At 38.7% G+C, this 16,135-nt stretch overlaps 1 pseudogene; it reads right to left on the bottom strand.

Annotated features, from left to right (window-relative positions):
* LOC127214808 (glyceraldehyde-3-phosphate dehydrogenase-like) overlaps positions 1-15,895 on the bottom strand; it is a 982,025-nt pseudogene extending 966,130 nt beyond the window's left edge.
* Positions 15,896-16,135: the final 240 nt, after the last annotated feature.

Here is a 16,135-nt window from a genome sequence, read left to right as displayed (position 1 = left end):
GGAATCCAGAGATATCAGATCTGCCTGGATTTGAGGGATCCCCCAGGAACTGGAATTACATGTGGTTTTGCCTTCTACAGGCTGCTAGAAATGCCTTTTAAAAACATGGATCCACTGCAAGAGAAGTAAGAGCTCTTAACTACTGAGCAATCTCCAGAGAGCTTTTCTAATCCTACTCATCACTGGAAGAGACCAGCTCTAAAAAATATTAACTCTGGACTTCTAGGATTTCATTTCTAGCACATGATCTAAGGGAACTAAGGACATAATCAAGCCATAGCAGAAGCAGCATGAATGCACTTGAAAAACCAGTGGGCAGTAGAGTGAAAGAGGAAGAAAATGGTAAGAAATTAAGTTTGTACATGTTTTAAGAAGAAAATAAAAGTTCCAAATAACGTTATATGTTGAAGTACTATAGAGACCTCAGCACTGACTGCTAAGGCAAATGCAAGAAATAAGTCCCAGTCTCCTGGCATCCCACTCTCCTTCTACCAGTTACAGTTTCATCCAGCAATTGCACATGATACCTACTTTTTCTTCTCAAAGAATCCCACTCTATTACCTTCTACACTATAGAAGTGAGACTGTCAGTGCAATCAATGTAGAAAACCAAAGAAATTCTTAGTTGAAAGTACCAGTCTCTTCTGCCTTGTGTTTGAATAGAATGGCCTTTAAAATAGTTGAAAGCAAGACACCAAAGACATTCCTTATGAGTTTGCCTCCAAGTCCCCCAAAAAAGAGAAGGGAAAGGGAAAACTCTAGTAGTATAGAAGCAAGAACACAGAAATCAGTGCAATTGCCTGTGCACATAGCAAACAAAGGTAGAGCATTTATCTAGCAGTACCTGGTAATAATGAAATTAGTCTCCATTTCAGTATTTTGAACTATCAACTCTTGAGGGGAAAAACTTGTCATGGTTGAATGTTCTATTTCCAACTTTTGTGATCCAAATGGGAATATCAGTGATTGTTGAATCACTATATGAGTAAAATCAGCAAATAACAGAGATATGAACATGGTCTGTTACAGACCTGAAAGTCCAGGCCAATGTGGGAGGGAATAGACCATTTTAATGTGTACTTCTAAAATGTCAGAGGATACTGTATTGGAAACTATTGCCAATCCTCCTCCTTCTCCTCTTCCTCTCTTCTTCTCCTCCTTCTCCTCCTCCTCTCTTCTTCTTCTCCTCCTCCTTCTTCTAAAGTGAAAGAATTTTAGCTGGAGTTATATGTACTCAGAAAACAGAAACTATCTTTTTCTAGTACTCCTTGTGTCTAGGTTTGGACACATGACCACATTCTGGCTATAGGCCCTGATATGGATGTAGAAAGTATATGTGTCCTTTAAAGGAGGAGATCATATCCTGTAGTCCATCACACTATCTGGACTCAGGACAAAGTAGTTCATACTGAAGGGGCAATGCCATGTCACTGGCAAAACAAACAGAGAGGATAACATATTTCTGATACTGTGGAGATGATAACCTAGCCTGGACTGCTTATGATCAATCTGTAAAATCATTGTTATTGTGAATCCTGACAATGAATGACCTAATCTTGCAAGCCCTGATGATAGTATTGCTTCCTGTCTTGTTAGGACTGGCTTTCTTCATTACAGATTCTTGCTGAGAATAAATTTTGATTATGCTTAAAAGAATATAAAATTCTTTCAGATGAGTTGTATAGAAGATATTATAATGTACAAGGAAACTCTATTATCTTTTTAATGTTTGATATTTTCATGTGAATTTTATAGGACTTGGTGGATATATTAAATTTCTATAGTAATGACGTGTGGCCCAACTCAGTTAAAGACCCACTGCTTGAACAAACAACAGAGAGATACTCGGAGATCAGACCCTAGACCTATAATCACCCCAAAATCAGATGCCTAGCCTGTAGTCAAAGAACACAACCAACAAAAGTCAAGGCAACATGTCACTACCAGAGTTCAGTCTAGTTATCCTACTATAGCAAGGTCAGCACATCTGAAGTTCTGAAATACAACAAATAAACAAACAACAACAACAAAAAACCCCAAACAAAAAATAATTCTTAAAACCAACTTTATGAAGATGTTAGAGGTACTTAAAGACAAACAAAAAATCTGGAGAAAAATGAATAAATCTCTTAAGGAAAATAAATAAAAGAAATAAGTAAAACATAAACCCATTCAAGACCTAAAAGTGGATTATGCAAACTATAAAGGAAACACAAATTGTTGGAATTGAGGAAATGGAAAATCTTTGTAAATGAACAGGAATTACAGAGGGAAACTTAACCAGAAGAAAGAATCTCAGACACCTAAGATACAAAGTAAGAACTAGACACATTGGTTAAAGTAAATGTCAAATATAAAAAATTTCTAACACAAAAAATCCAGGAAATCTTGGACACTATGAAAAGACAAAACCTAAAAATAATAAGAATAGAAGAATACCAGCTCAAAGACCCAGAAAATATTTTCAACAAAAATCACAAAAGAAAATTTTCCTAACATAAAGAGATTCCTACAAATGTACACAAAGCAAACAGAGCATCAAAATATATTGGGACAGAAAAGAAAGTGCCCTTGCCACATAATAATCAAAACATTGAACATACACAACAAAGAAAGAACATCAAAAGATGAAAGGGGGAAAGAGCAATTAACACATAATGACATATAAGACATATATTTAGAATTACATCTGACTTCTCAATGAAGACACTAATAGCTATAATGTACTAGAGAGATGGGCTGCAGTCTCATATATCACAGATGCCAGGAAAACTTTCAATAACCATAGATGGAGAAAACAATATATTCCATGATGCAGTCTAATTTAAATAATATCTGTCTGCAATTCCAGTACTGCAAAAATACTAGAAGGAAAACTCCAACAAAAGAAGGTTAAATAAGCTCATGAAAGCACAGGAAATAAATAATCTCATACTAGCAAAACCAAAAGAAAGGAAGCACACACGTACATAAACACACACACACACACACACACACACACAGCACTAATAACAAAATAACAATAATTAATATTAATTGGTCACTGGTATCTTTTAATATCAATGGAGTCAATTTCCCAATAAAAAGACAAAGACTAACAGAATGGCTGTGAAAACCAATCCATCATGCTGCCCATCATGCTACATCAAAGATAGATATAATCTCATAGTAATTATTTAAGAAAAAAAAAGTTTCCAAGCAAATGGACTTAAGAATCAAGTTGGCATAGTCATTCTAATTTCTAATAAAAATAGTCTTCAAAGCAAAAATAACCAAAAGAGATGGAGAAAGTCTCCCTGTTCAGGTCAGCTGTCTCCATGTGTTTCTGTAGCCTGGTCTTGTCTTCCCTCTCTGCATCTGGATTCCAGTTCGGCTCATGTATAGCTGTGAGTGTCTGCTTCTCTTTCCATCAATTACTAGATGAGGGCTCTGTGATGGTGAATAAGTTAGTCATCAATCTTCAATCTCATTACTAGGGAAGGGCATTTATGGTAGTCTTTCCGCTGTTGTTCAAATTGTTACTTGGGGTCAGTCTTGTAGATCTCTGGACATTTCTCTACAATCAGTTTTCTATTCAAACCAATAATGACTCCTTTTATGCTCTCTCTCTCTCTCTCTCTCTCTCTCTCTCTCTCTCTCTCTCTCGTTTTCTCTCATGTATTCCTCCCCTGACTCAATCAATCTTCCTAGTCCTAAGTGCTTTCCTCTCCTCCCATTCTCTTTCTCCTAATTCCCTCTCCATTCACTGCCACCATCCCCACTCCCAATATGCTCAGGAGGACCTGTCCCTTTCCCCTTCAGTGAAGTAACTTGTATGAAACTCTTAGAATCCTCCTTGCATCCTATTTTCTCTGGCGGTGTGAATTATAGTCTGGTGATCCTTTGCTCTCTGTCTAAAATCCATATATGAGTGAATAATACCATGTTCCTCTTCTTGTGACTGGGTTACCTCATTCAGGATGGTTTCTTCAAGTTCCATCCACTTACCTGCAATTTCAAGATGCCATTGTTTTTCTCCGTAGAGTAGGATTCCATTGTGTAAATGTGCCACATCTTTATCCATTGTTCAGATGAGGGGCATCTAGATTGCTTCCAGGTTGCTTGCTATTACAAATAATTCTTCTATGAACATAGTTGAATGCATGTCTTTGTTGTGTGGATGTTGATCATTTGGGTATATGCCTAAGAGGGGGGGGGGGGATCGCCAGGTCCTGTGGTAGATTGATTCCCATTTTCCTGAGGAACTGCCATACTGATCTGCAAAATGGCTGTACAAGTTTGCATTCCCACCAGAAGTGTAGGAGTGTTCCCTTTCTCCACATCCTCTCCAGCATAAACTGTCATTGGTGTTTCTAATTTTAGCCATTCTGATAGGAGTAAGAAGATATATCAGAGTTGCTTTGATTTGCCTGATGGCAAAGGATGTAGAACACTTTTTTAAGTGTGTTTCAGCCATTTTGGATTCCTCAATTGACAATAATGTATTCAGTACTGTACTCCACTTTTTAATAGGGTTATTTGTTGTTTTGGTGACTAATTTCTTGAGTTCTTTGTATATTTTGGAGTTCTTCTCCCAGTCTGTGGTCTCCCATTTGGTCTTGCCAATTGTATCCTTCGACTTACAGAAGCTTCTCAGTTTGAGGAGGTGCCATTTATTAATTGTCGAGATCAGTGTCTGTGTTACTGGAGTTATGTTCAGGAAGCAGTCTCCTGTACCAATTTGTTCAAGGGTGCCTCCCAATTTCTCTTCTAAGAGGTTCAATGTGGCTGGATTTATGTTCAGGTCTTTGATCCATTTGGATTTGAGTTTTGTGCATGGCAATAGACATGGGTCTTTATGCAGTCTTCTACACACCATCTTCCAGTTGTGCCAGCACCATTTGTTGAAGATACTTTCCTTCCCCCATTGTATACTTTTAGCTGTTTTGTCAAAAATCAGGTGTTCATAGGTATGTGGGTTAATATCAAGATTATCGATTAGATTCCAATGGACTACCTGTCTATTTCTGGGCAATACCAGGCTATTTTCAGGATTATAGCTCTGTAGTAGAGCTTAAAGGCAGGGTTGGTGATGCCTCCTGCAGTTCCTTTTTTTTACAGGGTTGTTTTAGGATATCCTGGCTCTTTTGTTTTTCCATATAGAGTTGATAATTATCTTTTCAAGTTAAGTGAAGGATTGTAGTGTGATTTTAATGGGGATTTCACTGAATCTGTAGTTTGCTTTTGGCAAGATTCCCATTTTTACTATGCTTATCCTACCTATCCAAGAGCATGGGGAATCTTTCCATTTTCTGGTATCTTCTTTAATTTCTTTCTTTAAAGACACAAAGTTCTTGCTATATAGGTCTTTCACTTTTTTGGTAAGCATTACCCCAAGATACTTTATGTTGTTTGTGGCTTTTGTAAAGGATGATGTTTCTCTGATTTCTTTCTCAGCCCCTTTGTTGTCTGTATATTGAAGGGCTACTGATTTTTTTTAAGTTTATCTTGTATCCTGCTAATTTGCTGAAGGTGTTTATCAGCTGTAGGAATTCCCTGGCAGAGTTTTTGGTGATTCATATAAACTATCATATCATCTGCAAATAGTGACAGTTTTGGCTTTTCCTTTCCAATTAGGACCCACTTGATCTCCTTTTGTTGTCTTATTGCTTTAGCTAGAACCCCAAGTACAATATTGAAGAGATATGGATAGAGAGGGCAGCTGTGTCATGTTCTTGATTTTAGAGGAATCACCTTAAGCTTCTCTCCATTCACTTTGATGTTCAGTTTTGTTTTTACTGTATATTGCTTTTATTAAATTTATTTATGTTCCTGTTATCCCTGATCTCTCCAAGACCTTTATCACAAAAGGGTGTGGAAGGCTTTCTCAGCATCTATTGAGGTGATTACATGTTTTTTTTTTTTAAGTTTTTAAGTTGATACATTTGTATATGTTAAACCATCCCTGCAATCCAGGTATGAAGCCTACTTAGTCATGGTGGATGATTTCTCTGATGTATTCTTGGATTCGGTTTGCCAGTATTTTATTGAGTATTTTTGCATCAATGTACATCAGCAATATTGGTCTGTAGTTTTCTTTCTTTCTTTTCTTTTTAATAAGGATAGGCAAAATATTTATTTCTATTTTTTTATTTTATTTTATATAACCAAGTCCATTTAAATGAAAACAAACATTTATAGACAATATTTGGTAATTTGGGCATTGTTCTTTCCAAACTACTTCCTGCTGGTAAGGGGCAATGTCATGGGGATTCGAAGAAGATTCAGAAATCCTGGCTATAGTCTGTCAGGCTGCTTTGTCCAGCTGTTTTGAATGTAGGATCGCCCTCTTACTCTGTTTCAGGTGCTCTGGCTTAATCAAACCACATTAGTCTGGAAGGATCTTTTTATTTTCTGTGGAAACAAAAATGTAAATCCTTTTCCCCCAGTAACTTGTCCTTGATCTTAAATTTTGGAGTCAAAGCATTTTTTTATTTTTAATTTATTATTTTACATGTTGATCCCAGTTCCCTCTCCCTCTCTTCCTCCCTCCCAACTTCCCTCACTCCCTCCCTTCCTCCCTCCCTCCTTCCCTATCTTTTACCCTCTCTGCCCTCTCACATACATTCTGACCACACTCCCATCCCCCCACCCCAATTCCATATGTAGGGGAATGTCATCCAGTAGGGGTCATGTAGGTCTGACAGGTCATGTGAAGTAGGGACTACGGCTTCTCTCCTGTCTCTAGATTAAGGAAGTTATCCCTCCATGGGGTATGTGTTCTCAAAGTCCTTTTGTGCTCCAGGGATACATCCTGGCTCCACTGTCTGAGGTCCCTTAGACTGCTCAGTCCTTCTGGCTGAGACCCATATTCAGGGGGGCCTGAGTCAGTCCCATACTGGCTTCCTAGCTATCAGTCTGGTGGCCTGTTAGCTCCTTCTTGTTCAGGTAAGCTGTCTCTATGTGTTTCTGCTGCCTGGTCTTATCCTCTCCCTCTGCATTTGAGTTCTACTTCAACTCAGTGTTTATGTATGAGTGTTTGCTCCTGTTTCCAACAGGCATTAATTGAGGGCTCCATGGATAAGGTAGTTGTTGATCTCACTCTTCGGGAAGGGCATTTATGATAGCCTTTCCATGGAAGCTCAAATTGTTAGTTGGCAGCAGTCTTGTAGTTCTCTAGACCTTTCTTTGTGTTCAATTTTATCTTCAAACCAATATTGGCTCCTCTCTTTATGTCCTCTCTCTCTCTGTGTGTTTCTCACTATCTCTCTTTCCTGTCTTCTATTCCTAACCATGATAAATCTTCCTGGTCACACATGTTTTCCTTTCTCCCCCCCTCGTTTTCTCCTACTTCTCTGTCCATTCCCTGCCCCCCACTTCCCGAGAGCTCTGGGGGACTTATCCATTACCAGTTCTGTGAGGGAATTTATATGAACCTCTTAGAATACACCTTGTATCTTAGTTCCTCTGGTAGTGTGAATTATAAGCTGTTGATCCTTTGATCTAGGTCTAAAATCCATATATGAGTGAGTACATACTGTGTTCCTCTTATTGTGACTGGGTTACCTCATTCAGGATGGTTTCTTCAAGTCCCATCCACTTGCCTGCAAATTTCAAGATACCATTATTTTTTTCTGCAGAGTAGTATTCCATTGTGTAGATGTGCCACATCTTCATTAACCATTCTTCAATTGAGAGGCATCTAGGTTGCTTCCAGGTTCTTGCTATTACAAATAGTGCTGCTATGAACATAGTTGAACAGATGTCTTTGTTGCATGGATGTGAATTCTTTGGGTATATGCCTAAGAAGGGGATTTCCAGGTCCTGTGGTAAACTAATTCCCATTTTCCTGAGGAACTGCAATACTGATCTCCAAAATGACTGTACGAGTTTGCACTCCCACCATCAGTGGAGGAGTGTTCCCCTTTATCCACATCTCCTCCAGCATTAGTTGTCATTGGTGTTTCTAATTTTAGCCATTCTGGCAGGATTAAGATGGTATCTCAAAGTTGTTTTTATTTGCATTTCCCTGATAGCTAAGGATTTTGATCACTTTCTTAAGTGTCTTTCAGCCTTTTGGATTTCCTCTATTGAGAATTCTTTCTTCAGTTCTGTACCCCATTTTTCAACAGGGTTATTTGTTGTTTTGTTGACTAGTTTCTTGAGTTCTTTGTATATTTTGGATATCAGCCATTTGTTGAATATAGGATTGGTGAAAATCTTTTCCCAGTCTGTAGCTGCCATTTGGTCTTGTCTACTGTTTCCTTTGCCTTACAGAAGCTTCTAAGTTTGAAGAGGTCCCATTTATTAATTGTTTCTCTCAGTGTCTGTGCCCTTGGAGTTATATTCAGGAAGCGGTCTCCTATACCAATTTGTTCAAGGGTACCTCCTACTTTCTCTTCTAAGAGGTTCAATGTGGCTGCATTGATGTTGAGGTCTTTGATCCATTTGGACTTGAGTTTTTTGCATGGGGACAGACATGGTTCTATCTGCAGTCTTCTGAACCGCATCATCCAAATGTGCCAGCACCATTTTTTTAAGATGCTGTTCTCACCCTATTGTTTAATTTTAGCTGTTTTGTCGAAAATCAGGTATTCATAGGAGTGTGGGTTAATATCAGGATTTTCAATTCAATTCCATTGGTCTACCTGTCTATTTTTATGCCAATAGCAGGCTGTTTTCTGAACTATAGCTCTGTAGTAGAGCTTAAAGTCAGGAATGGTGATGCCTCCTGAAGTTCTTTTATTGTATAGGGTTGTTTTGGCTATCCTGGGTCTTTTGTTTTTCCATATAAAGTTGATTATTATCCTTTCAAGGTCGGTGAAGAATTGTGGTGGGATTTTAATGGGGATTGCATTGAATCTGTAGATTGCTTTTGACAAGATTGCCATTTTTACTATGTTTATCCTACCTATCCAAGAACATGGGAGATCTTTCTGATTTTCTGGTATCTTCTTTAATTTCTTTCTTTAGAGCCACAATGTTTTTATTATATAGGTCTTTTACTTGTTTAGTAAGCGTTACACCAAGGTACTTTATGATGCTTGTGGCTATTGTAAAGGGTGATGTTTCTCTGATTTCATTCTCTGTCTCTTTGTCGTCTGAAAAAACTAGGGCAACTGATTTTTATGAGTTTATCTTGTATCCTGCTAGTTTGCTGAAGGTGTTTATCAGCTGTAGGAGTTCCCTGGTAGAGTTTATTGGCTCACTTATGTAAACTATCATATCATCTGCAAATAGAGACAGTTTGACATCTTCCTTTCCAATTTGGATCCACTTGTTCTCCTTTTGTTGTGTTATAGCATTAGCTAGACCTTCTAGTACAATATTGAAGAGATATGGTGAGAGAGGGCAGCCTTGTCTTGTTCCTAATTTTAGAGCAATTGGCTTAAGTTTCTCTCCATTCAGTTTGATGTTGGCAGTTGGTTTGCTGTATATGCTCTTATTATGTTTAGGTATGTTCCTGTTATCCCAGGACCTCTCCAAGACATTTATCATGAAAGGGTATTGAATTTTGTCGAAGGCTTTTTCTGGATTTAGGGAGATAATCATATGGTTTTTCTTTTTCTGTTTGTTTATATGGTGGATCACGTTGATAGATTTTCGTATGTTAAACCATCCATCCATTCCAGGTATGAAGCCTACTTGGTCATGGTAGATGATTTCTATGATGTATTCTTGAATTGCGGTATGCCAGTATTTTATTGAGTATTTTTGCATCGGTGTTCATCAGGGATATTGGTCTGTAGTTTTCTTTCTTAGGTGTGTCTTTGTGAGGCTTGGGTACCAAGGTTATTGTGGCCTCATAAAAGAATTTGGCAATGAACCTTCTCTTTCTATCTTGTGGAACAGTTTGAGGAGCAGTGGTATTAGTGCTTCCTTGAATGTCTGGTAGAATTCTGCGCTGAATCCATTTGGCCCTGGACTTTTTTTGGTTGGAAGGCTTTCGATGACTGCTTCTATTTCATTGCAGGTTATAGGTCTATTTAAGTTGTTTGTCTGTTCTTGATTTAATTTTGGTAAGTGATAGTTATCCAGAAATTTGTCCATTTCCTTTGAAGTTTCAATTTTTGTGGAATACAGATTTTCAAAGTATGACCTGAAAATTGTCTGGATTTCCTCTGTGTCTGTTGTTATGTTCCCTATTTCGTTTCTGATTTTGTTAATTTGCATGTTCTCTCTGTGCTTTTTCATTAATTTGGATAAAGGTTTGTCTATCTTGTTGATTTTCTCAAAAAACCTACTCTTGGTTGTATTGATTTTTTGTATTGTTTTCCTGGTTTCTATTTTGTTGCTTTCAGCCTTCGGAAGTTGATTATTTCCTGGCGTCTACTCTCCTATGGGGGTGAATTTGCTTCTCTCTGTTCTAAGGCTTTCAGTTGTGCTGTTACTTCTCTTATGTGACTATCCTCTGTTTTCTTCATATGGGCACTTAGTGCAATGAACTTCCCTTGTAGCACTGCTTGGAAAGTGTCCCATAAGTTCAGGTATGTTGTGTCCTCATTCTCGTTGAATATTAAAAAGTCCTTAATTTCTTTCTTTATTTCTTCTTTGACCCAGGAGTGGTGCAATTGCACATTGTTCAGTTTCCATGAGTTTGCAGGTTTTCTGCTATTTCTGTTGTTGTTGAATTCCAATTTTAAAGCATGGTGGTCCGATAAGATACAGGGGACTATTCCTATTCTCTTGTATCTGTTGAGGTTTGTTATGTCACCTAGTATGTGGTCGATTTTAGAGAAGGTTCCATGTGGAGCAGGGAAGAAGGTATATTCTTTTGTCTTTGGATGGCATGTTCTATAGATGTCTGTTAACCCCAGTTGAGACATAACTTCTGTTCATTCTTTTGTTTCTTTGTTGAGTTTCTGATTTGTTGTCCTTTCTAGTTTTGAGAGTGGTGTATTGAAGTCTCCCACTATACGTGTGTGAGATTTTATATGGGCTTTGAGTTTTAGTAGTGTTTCTTTTACGAATGTGGGTGTCTTTGTATTAGGGGCATAGATGTTCAAAACTGAAACTTTGTGTTGATGGATTTCTCCTGCGATGAACATGAAATGACCATCTTCATCTCTCTTGACTAATTTTGGTTTGAAGTCTAACTTGTTAGATATTAGGATAGCTATGCCTGCTTGCTTCTTATTTCCATTTTATTGGAAAATCCTTTCCCCAACCCTTTTCCCTGAGTTAATGTCTATCTTCGAAGCTTAGATGTGTTTCTTCAAGGGGTCTTTTTTCTTTGGTCCAGCCTATTTGGTGTTCAGTATGCTTCTTGTACTTTCATGGGCATATCCTTCTTCAGATTTGGAAAGTTTTCCTCGATGATTTTGTTCAATATGTTTTCGGCACCTTTGAGCTGGGCTTCCTCACCTTCCTCTATGCCTATTATTCTTAGGTTTGGCCTTTTCATGGTGTCCCACATTTCCCTTTTTTTTTTTTTTTTTTTTTTTTTTTGTTAAGGATTTGTTGGATTTTTGATTTTCTTTGGTCGATGAATCTATTTCTTCTAGTTTATCTTCTGCACCTGAGATTCTCTCTTCCATCTCTTGAATTCTGTTGGTTATGCTTGTGTCTGTAGTTGCTGATTTTTTGCCCAGTTTTTCTATTTCCGCATTCCTTCAGTTTGTGTTGCCTTTATTTTCTCTATTTCAGTTTTCAAGTCTTGAACTATTTCCTTCACCTTCTTAATTGTTTTTTTCTTGGTTCTCTGTACTTTCCTTAAGGAATTTGTTCATTTCCTCCCTTTTTTGTTTGTTTTATCCTCCATTTCTTTAAGGGATTTTCTCACATCTTCTTTGAGGGCCTCTATCATTTTTATGATGTTAACTTTTAAGTTGTTCCCTTCTGCTTCCTGTGCTTTGTTGTTGTGTTCCGTTCTAGTTGGTGTAGTTTCCCCTACATTCTGGTGGTGTCATGCTTGTCTTTCTGTTATTAGGTGTTTTCTTGTATTGCCTTCTTCCCATAGCTTCTTCCAGTAGGTGTTGATGGGGTCTCCCCCTCTCTCTATGGTACTTCCCCAGTGGGCTTATGGGTCTGAGATTCAATATCTGTAGCTCTGTGTAGTCCAAGCTCTCTAGGTGGTTTCTCCACAGACAGGGACCCAGGGATGTGGTCAAGGATGAGGATCCTGTAGAAGATGCCAGCAGGTACTCACAGTGGTCCAGCAGAGATAGGCGGATCTCTGGAAGGGACCCGGGACTCCAGCAGAGGACTGGATGTGGGGTCAGAGACCAAGCAGGTGTTAATTACATGTGGTACTGCGAGGATATTCAGGTCTCCTTTGTTCAGTGTTGCTCCGAGAAGTCTTCGAAATAGGGTGGACTGTTGGCTCCACCCTCTGTCCCAGTGCTCAACCAGAGCAGCAGGACCGTGGGTAGGGTAGGGAACAGGGTGGGGGTGCAGGCTCATGGTGGGGATGGGTGGGGGGTGTATTAGGAGCTCCAAGGGTGCTCTCAATGGGGACAGGAGACAGGAGCAGCAGGATCTAGGGCCAACCCAGGGAGTTTGCGCGGGTGCGGGGGAGAGGTTGTAGGGGACAGGCAGCCCCGATTGGGCCCAGACTCAACTCTGGCCAATAGCTGGCAGAAGAAGACAAGGGCTGAGCTGAAACTTGGGAAGGTTTTGCAGGATAGTCAGATCTCACTAGAAACTGGAACTCTCCAGCTGAAGCCTCTTTCTTTAGCAGAGACCCAGATTTGGGGGTCAAGGATCTTGCCCGCAGGAACTCAGAGTGGACCTGCAGAGATAGGCAGATCTCTGGGAGGGGGCCCGGGGCTCCAGCAGAGGACTGGAGGTGGGGTCAGAGACCAAGCAGGTGGAAATTACGGGTGGTACTGCGTGGATAGTCAGGTCTCCTGTGTTCAGAGTTGTTCCGAGAAGTCTCCGAAGTAGGGTGGATTGTTGGCTCCACCCTCTGTCCCAGAGTTCAACCAGAGCAGCAGGACCATGGGTAGGGTAGGGCACAGGGTAGGGGGTGCAGTGCAGGCTCGTGGTGGGGATGGGTGGGGGTGTATCAGAGCTCCAAGGGTGCTCTTAAATAGATTATTTCCTGGCATGTAGTCCTCCGGGGTGAGTTTGCTTCTTTTTGTTTTAGAGCTTTCAGTTGTGCTGTTAATTCTCTAACAAGAACAAGTTTAAGAGATCATCTACCTTAACTAAGAAAGTTTCATACCAGAGATGCAGGGATGGTTCACCATGTAAAAATCAGTCACCATGAAAACAAACTGAAAGAAAACTATTATCATCTCATTATATTCTGAAAAACACTTTGACAAAATCCCACACTTCTTTATGATACAAGTCTTGGGAAGATCAGGGATACAAAGCAGATACATAAGCATAATGAAGGCAATTTACAGCAAACTTATAGCCAACATCAAATTTAATGGCGAGAAACTCAAATCCATTAACATCAGGAAGAATATAAGGCTGTCCACTTTCTCCATATAGTCAATATAGTATTTGAAGAAAAAACTAGATCAACTGGAAGAGATCAAGGAAATACATTTAGAAAAAGGAAATCAAAGTATTGTTATTCAAAGACATGATAGTATATATAAATTACACTAAAAATTTGATCAGGGACCTCCTACAGCTGATAAACACCTTCAGCAATGCACCTGGGTACCAAAGTAACTCAAAAATACAGTTGTCCTCTTATATACAAATGACAAACATACTAAGAAAGAAATAAGAGAAAGAACACTCTTCACAATAGCCACAGATAATATAAAATACCTTGGTTTAACGCTAACCAAGCAGTGAAAAACTTCAAATCTTTGAAAAAGAAATTGAAGAAGGTATCAGAAGATACTAATATCTCCCATGGTTTTGAATCTGCATCATTCACATAATAAAAATGCCCATTCTACCAAATGCAATCTACAGATTCAATGTAATACCCATTAAAATTCCAACACAATTCTCTATATATCTTGAAAGAACATACAACTTCATGTGGAAAAACAAACCACTGAGATAGCTAAAGCAATCCTGAATAAAAGAAATTCTGAAGATATCACCATCATTAGTTTGAAGCTGTATTTAAGAACAACAGTAATAAGAACTACTTTGTATCAATGTAAAACCAGACAGTTTGACCAATGTAATTGAAGATGAGGCATAAATCCACAAGTTTATAGACAACTGATTTTTGATAAGAAATCTAAGATACACAACGAAAAAAGGGCATCTTCAACAAATGGTGCTGCTCTAACTGGATGTCTACACATAGAAGAATGCAAATAGATTCATATCTATCACCTTGCACACATTTCAAATCTAGGTGTATCAAAGACGTCAACATAAAACCCTATACAGAGTTCCTGAATAGAACAATGTAGTATAGGCACTAAGATCAGCAAATAATAAATGGGACTTCATGAAAGTGAGCTCCTATAAGGCAAAGGACACAGTCAACAGGACAAAATTGTATGTATTGAACATGCCTACAAACATAGTTTTGAGACCATTAAAGAACTCAATCATTTATAAGGTGACTGAACATTAACTTGTATGTCCTGATTCTCTTTAATAGTTTATGAAATGTTAGCAGCTTTAATACGATTAGGATTTTACACTTTTTCCCCTATAAAATGTTAGCTTTAAGTTTTTAATGAAACTCTTTTTTTTCTAATTGTGAGCCCCTTTCTGATTACAACCTAAAATTTGGTTCAGAGATTGTTTATTCTGCTACCAAGAATCAATAAATATTTTAATTATAATTGGATTGAGTCTATGGTCTTTTCCCATGGGTCACAAACTCTGTAATTCGGAGACCGACCTAATTGTATTTAATTTTGCTGTGTTTGGTTGATGTCCCTGGGAGGCTTGCTGTTTTCTGGGAGCAGAGAAGGGCATTGGCTTTGGGAGCAAGGGAAGGTGAGGGTACTGGGAGGAGTGGAGAGTGGAGAAGCTGTGGTAGAGATGTATTGTATTACAGAAAAGCACATATTTTAAAAAATGTGTGTCAGATCTGGGAATGTGATAAAATAGTTGGTAGGAGAGTGGTGACATAGCAATTGTAAGACTTTTGATTCAGTCCCCTATAATACAAGATTGGTTAATGAATTGATACATAAATGTTTTAAAAGTAGAATCAGTTGCTATTTCCTACTGTACCTTCTATTTGAGATATGTTGATCACACATCTGAGTTTCTGCTGCAATAACAAAGAGTAACAATTAAGTGGTAAACCCAGTAGGTAGAGAATATGAAGGCAGTGGTGAGTTTTGGGGATTCATGGTTTACCTATTTTTCCCAATTTATCCTCTACTGTGTCACCCACCACAAAATGGAAACTTTTATTCTTAGACATCCACTGAAAATTGCTTATATCTTCAAAAAAAGCCTCAAACCCAGAAGTAGAATTTAAACCTGACCCATGTGAGTGTGGTGTATGTGTGTGTGTGGCATGTGACATGATAAATTAAAAGACCCATACTCATCTCAAGCACAGGCTGAAAGGGCTGATCCACAAACTCTTCACCAAGCCTCAAACTATTGTCTCTTCCCAGTGTGGCTGGAGAATGAATGCCTCCAACTCAGACCTTGCTTCTGTCTTATATACTTCACTAATGTTTGGATTAAAGGTGTGAGTTGTAATTTTATTTTTGCCCGATTCACTCTTGTGTAAATCTGGGTGGTCTTGGATCACCTACCTCTTAATCCTGAGTCCTAGGATAAAAGGTATGTACCAGCACCTCATAGTTTCTGGCTGCTGGTGTGTGCCTGGCTTCTATGGGTTGTGGCTGACTTTGCCCTCTGAGGCCTCAGACAAGCTTTAGTAAATCATAAACAATATATAACACAGTGGTGTGTGGGGGTGGGTGGGTGGGTGTGGATGTGTGGGTGGGTGTGTGTAGCACTGAGTTAATGGGTTACTTTCAGAACATGGGATAAAGAATTATACAAATCAGTTGTGTCGCTTTAGTCCCCCCCCATAGAAGCTACATCATGGATCACTCTTTAGCAGCAACATTTCTCCTGTGTTTATTATTATTTCACCCTCCTTCTTTCCTTTAAAGTCTTCTTTGCCTTCCTTCGTGAGTCATTCTGCACACTGTGCATCCTCAAGGAGCCTCTATCATGCCCTCTTCCTGTATCTATAGCTCCTACACACTTTGATATAAAAATGTTACAAATCTATTTCTTCAATATGGTT

The sequence above is a fragment of the Phodopus roborovskii genome, unplaced genomic scaffold (genome assembly GCF_943737965.1).
Source record: "Phodopus roborovskii unplaced genomic scaffold, PHOROB, whole genome shotgun sequence".
NCBI classification, from domain to species: Eukaryota; Metazoa; Chordata; class Mammalia; order Rodentia; family Cricetidae; genus Phodopus; species Phodopus roborovskii.
This window is presented reverse-complemented; position numbering and strand designations above follow the sequence as displayed.